We start from the raw sequence: 5614 nt of genomic DNA on the forward strand, positions 1-5614 counted from the left end.
GTTATATCCCTTGTCTTCTATTCTTTACCAGCAGAGAGAGTCCTTTACCATGCTCCTTAGTGTGTGGTCAGCAGAGAGAGTCCTTTACCATGCTCCTTAGTGTGTGGTCAGCAGAGAGGGTCCTTTACCATGCTCCTTAGTGTGTGGTCAGCAGAGAGAGTCCTTTACCATGCTCCTTAGTGTGTGGTCAGCAGAGAGAGTCCTTTACCATGCTCCTTAGTGTGTGGTCAGCAGAGAGAGTCCTTTACCATGCTCCTTAGTGTGTGGTCAGCAGAGAGAGTCCTTTACCATGCTCCTTAGTGTGTGGTCAGCAGAGAGAGTCCTTTACCATGCTCCTTAGTGTGTGGTCAGCAGAGAGAGTCCTTTACCATGCTCCTTAGTGTGTGGTCAGCAGAGAGAGTCCTTTACCATGCTCCTTAGTGTGTGGTCAGCAGAGAGAGTCCTTTACCATGCTCCTTAGTGTGTGGTCAGCAGAGAGAGTCCTTTACCATGCTCCTTAGTGTGTGGTCAGCAGAGAGAGTCCTTTACCATGCTCCTTAGTGTGTGGTCAGCAGAGAGGGTCCTTTACCATGCTCCTTAGTGTGTGGTCAGCAGAGAGAGTCCTTTACCATGCTCCTTAGTGTGTGGTCAGCAGAGAGAGTCCTTTACCATGCTCCTTAGTGTGTGGTCAGCAGAGAGTGTCCTTTACCATGCTCCTTAGTGTGTGGTCAGCAGAGAGAGTCCTTTACCATGCTCCTTAGTGTGTGGTCAGCAGAGAGGGTCCTTTACCATGCTCCTTAGTGTGTGGTCAGCAGAGAGAGTCCTTTACCATGCTCCTTAGTGTGTGGTCAGCAGAGAGAGTCCTTTACCATGCTCCTTAGTGTGTGGTCAGCAGAGAGAGTCCTTTACCATGCTCCTTAGTGTGTGGTCAGCAGAGAGAGTCCTTTACCATGCTCCTTAGTGTGTGGTCAGCAGAGAGAGTCCTTTACCATGCTCCTTAGTGTGTGGTCAGCAGAGAGAGTCCTTTACCATGCTCCTTAGTGTGTGGTCAGCAGAGAGAGTCCTTTACCATGCTCCTTAGTGTGTGGTCAGCAGAGAGAGTCCTTTACCATGCTCCTTAGTGTGTGGTCAGCAGAGAGAGTCCTTTACCATGCTCCTTAGTGTGTGGTCAGCAGAGAGAGTCCTTTACCATGCTCCTTAGTGTGTGGTCAGCAGAGAGAGTCCTTTACCATGCTCCTTAGTGTGTGGTCAGCAGAGAGAGTCCTTTACCATGCTCCTTAGTGTGTGGTCAGCAGAGAGAGTCCTTTACCATGCTCCTTAGTGTGTGGTCAGCAGAGAGGGTCCTTTACCATGCTCCTTAGTGTGTGGCCAGCAGAGGGAGTCCTTTATGTATTCAGTTCATACAAGGAAATCAGTCAATTGAAATAAATAAATTAGACCCTAATCTATAGATTTCTAATGACTGGGCAGGGGTGCAGCTATGGGTGGACATAGGCCCACTCACTTCGGAGCCAGGCTCAGCCAATCAGAATGAGGTTTCCCCCCCCCACAGGGGGCTTTATAACAGACAACCCCCCCCCCCCCCCTTCCACCAGAGCCGATTATCCTGCAGATGAAGAAACTGGATGTGTAGGTCCTGGGTTGGCGTGGTTACACGTGGTCTGTGCTTCTGAGGCCAAGTTGGACTTACTGCCAAATTCTCTAAAACGACTTGAGGTGGTTTATAGTAGAGAAATTAACATGACTTTCTCTGACAACAGCTCTGGTGGACATTACTGAGATCAGAAATGCCAATTGCACGCTCCCTCAAAACATCTGTGGCAAGTGCCGCTGTGTAATCAGCCACACCTATCAGGTGGATCATCCTGTAAAAAGGAGAAATGCTCACTAATAGTGAGAAATGAGCTTTTCGTACGTATGGAACATTCCTGTGGTTTTTAATTTCAGCTCATGAAACATGGGACCAACACTTTTCATGTTGTCACTTTTCTCCTCCCTGCAACATCTAATGAATGTTCATACCAAGCCATCACTATGTCGTGAGACAAAAATGAAGACGTCTTGGAAATACTGTTTTTAATGTTTTATTCATTAGTAATACTAATCAATGTCTACAACTCATGCACATTCATAGCACACAGTACGGTACAGCGCTTCAAACAACCATCTTCGTTCTTTAGAGGCATTCAGAGACCGGTCATCTCTTGTTGGGATCTCCCGAGCTGTTACACAATCTGCTGGACAATAAAATGTCACTAGTTATCATATATATATATATATTTATATATATATTTATATATACAGCAATAACAACATAAATAAATTACGAATTTGTTCTTAACTCACTTGCCGAGTAAAATAAGGGTTACATTTAAAAACTAAAAAACATACCTTGCTAATTTCATGTGCTTTAATTCTGAATAGCTCAGCTGAAGTAGATATCCCACCGTCGATGAGGGGGTACTGTTTGGCACCAGATAGGACCCAGCTGTATTCTATGTTGAAGTAGATATCCCACCGTCCATGAGGGCGTACTGTTTGGCACCAGATAGGACCCAGCTGTATTCTATGTTGAAGTAGATATCCCACCGTCCATGAGGGCGTACTGTTTGGCACCAGCTGTATTCTATGCTGAAGTAGATATCCCACCGTCCATGAGGGCGTACTGTTTGGCACCAGATAGGACCCAGCTGTATTCTATGTTGAAGTAGATATCCCACCGTCCATGAGGGCGTACTGTTTGGCACCAGATAGGACCCAGCTGTATTCTATGTTGAAGTAGATATCCCACCGTCCATGAGGGCGTACTGTTTGGCACCAGCTGTATTCTATGCTGAAGTAGATATCCCACCGTCCATGAGGGCGTACTGTTTGGCACCAGATAGGACCCAGCTGTATTCTATGTTGAAGTAGATATCCCACCGTCCATGAGGGCGTACTGTTTGGCACCAGATAGGACCCAGCTGTATTCTATGCTGAAGTAGATATCCCACCGTCCATGAGGGCGTACTGTTTGGCACCAGCTGTATTCTATGTTGAAGTAGATATCCCACCGTCCATGAGGGCGTACTGTTTGGCACCAGCTGTATTCTATGCTGAAGTAGATATCCCACCGTCGATGAGGGCGTACTGTTTGGCACTAGCTGTATTCTATGCTGAAGTAGATATCCCACCGTCCATGAGGGCGTACTGTTTGGCACCAGATAGGACCCAGCTGTATTCTATGTTGAAGTAGATATCCCACCGTCGATGAGGGCGTACTGTTTGGCACCAGCTGTATTCTATGTTGAAGTAGATATCCCACCGTCCATGAGGGCGTACTGTTTGGCACCAGATAGGACCCAGCTGTATTCTATGTTGAAGTAGATATCCCACCGTCCATGAGGGCGTACTGTTTGGCACCAGCTGTATTCTATGCTGAAGTAGATATCCCACCGTCCATGAGGGCGTACTGTTTGGCACCAGATAGGACCCAGCTGTATTCTATGTTGAAGTAGATATCCCACCGTCCATGAGGGCGTACTGTTTGGCACCAGATAGGACCCAGCTGTATTCTATGCTGAAGTAGATATCCCACCGTCCATGAGGGCGTACTGTTTGGCACCAGCTGTATTCTATGTTGAAGTAGATATCCCACCGTCCATGAGGGCGTACTGTTTGGCACCAGCTGTATTCTATGCTGAAGTAGATATCCCACCGTCGATGAGGGCGTACTGTTTGGCACTAGCTGTATTCTATGCTGAAGTAGATATCCCACCGTCCATGAGGGCGTACTGTTTGGCACCAGATAGGACCCAGCTGTATTCTATGTTGAAGTAGATATCCCACCGTCGATGAGGGCGTACTGTTTGGCACCAGCTGTATTCTATGTTGAAGTAGATATCCCACCGTCCATGAGGGCGTACTGTTTGGCACCAGATAGGACCCAGCTGTATTCTATGTTGAAGTAGATATCCCACCGTCCATGAGGGCGTACTGTTTGGCACCAGCTGTATTCTATGTTGAAGTAGATATCCCACCGTCCATGAGGGCGTACTGTTTGGCACCAGATAGGACCCAGCTGTATTCTATGTTGAAGTAGATATCCCACCGTCCATGAGGGCGTACTGTTTGGCACCAGCTGTATTCTATGCTGAAGTAGATATCCCACCGTCCATGAGGGCATACTGTTTGGCACCAGCTGTATTCTATGCTGAAGTAGATATCCCACCGTCGATGAGGATGTACTGTTTGGCACCAGATAGGACCCAGCTGTATTCTATGCTGAAGTAGATATCCCACCGTCGATGAGGATGTACTGTTTGGCACCAGATAGGACCCAGCTGTATTCTATGTTGAAGTAGATATCCCACCGTCCATGAGGGCGTACTGTTTGGCACCAGCTGTATTCTATGTTGAGTCTGAAAATACAATGAATCAGTTAAGCACTTTGTCTGTTCTCACGGGAAGAAAGGATCTTGGCAGGTGTTATGTTTTTAACAATGCCTGAGTTACTTTGAGTTGAGTCGCTAACATGTCTTCCATTCTCGTATATCCTGACAAAAGGGAGCAGTAGCACATGTAAAAACAAACAGCTATAATCATCCAGTCAATAACGTCCCTCATCAGACTACCATAAAGGCCTGATTGGTGGAGTGCTGCAGAGATGGTTGTCCTTCTGGAAGGTTCTCCCATCTCCACAGAGGAACTCTAAAGTTCTGTCAGAGTGACCATCGGGTTCTTGGTCACCTCCCTGACCAAGGCCCTTCTCCCCCGATTGCTCAGTTTGGCCGGGCGGCCAGCTCTAGGAAGAGTCTTGGTGGTTCCAAACTTCTTCCATTTAATAATGATGGAGGCCACTGTGTTCTTGAGGACCTTCAATGCTGCAGAAATATTTTGGTACCCTTCCCCAGATCTGTGCCTCGAAACAATCCTGTCTCGGAGCTCTACGGACAATTCCTTCGACCTCATGGCTTGGTTTTTGCTCTGACATGCACTGTCAACTGTGGGACCTTATATAGACAGGTGTGTGCCTTTCCAAATCATGTCTAATCAATTGAATTTACCACAGGTGGACTCCAATCAAGTTGTAGAAATATCTCAAGGATGATCAATGGAAACAGGAAGCACCTGAGCTCAATTTTGAGTCTCATAGCAAAGGGTCTGAATATTTATGTAAATAAGGTATTTCTGTTTTAATTTGTAATACATTTTCAAAAATGTCTAAACCTGTTTTCACTTTGTCATGGGGCATTGTGTGTAGATTGATGAAGGTAAAATAATATTGAATCCATTTTAGAATAAGGCTGTAACGTAACAAAAGGTGGGAAAAATCAAGGGGGGGGGGGGGGGGGGGGGGTCTGAATACTTTCTGAATGCACTGTACATAAAATGTCTCTAGACATGGCATTAGTGTCTTGAGACAGGCTGTCTCTGGAAATCTCTTCAAAATGTGTTTTGAGACATGTCTTGGACATAAGTATCTTGAGACGTCTCAAGACAAAGGTAATGGCTGGGTAATTTACTTTGTGATTGGCTGGAGTGAAATCAACATTACTTCTCTGTAGTGTAGTAGAACTCAGTAGAAACAGGTCTGCAGTAGAAACAGGTCTGCAGTAGAACTCAGTAGAAACAGGTCTGCAGTAGAACTCAGTAG

This window comes from Salmo salar, chromosome 06, assembly GCF_965601325.2.
Source record: "Salmo salar chromosome 06, fSalSal1, whole genome shotgun sequence".
Classification (NCBI taxonomy): Eukaryota; Metazoa; Chordata; class Actinopteri; order Salmoniformes; family Salmonidae; genus Salmo; species Salmo salar.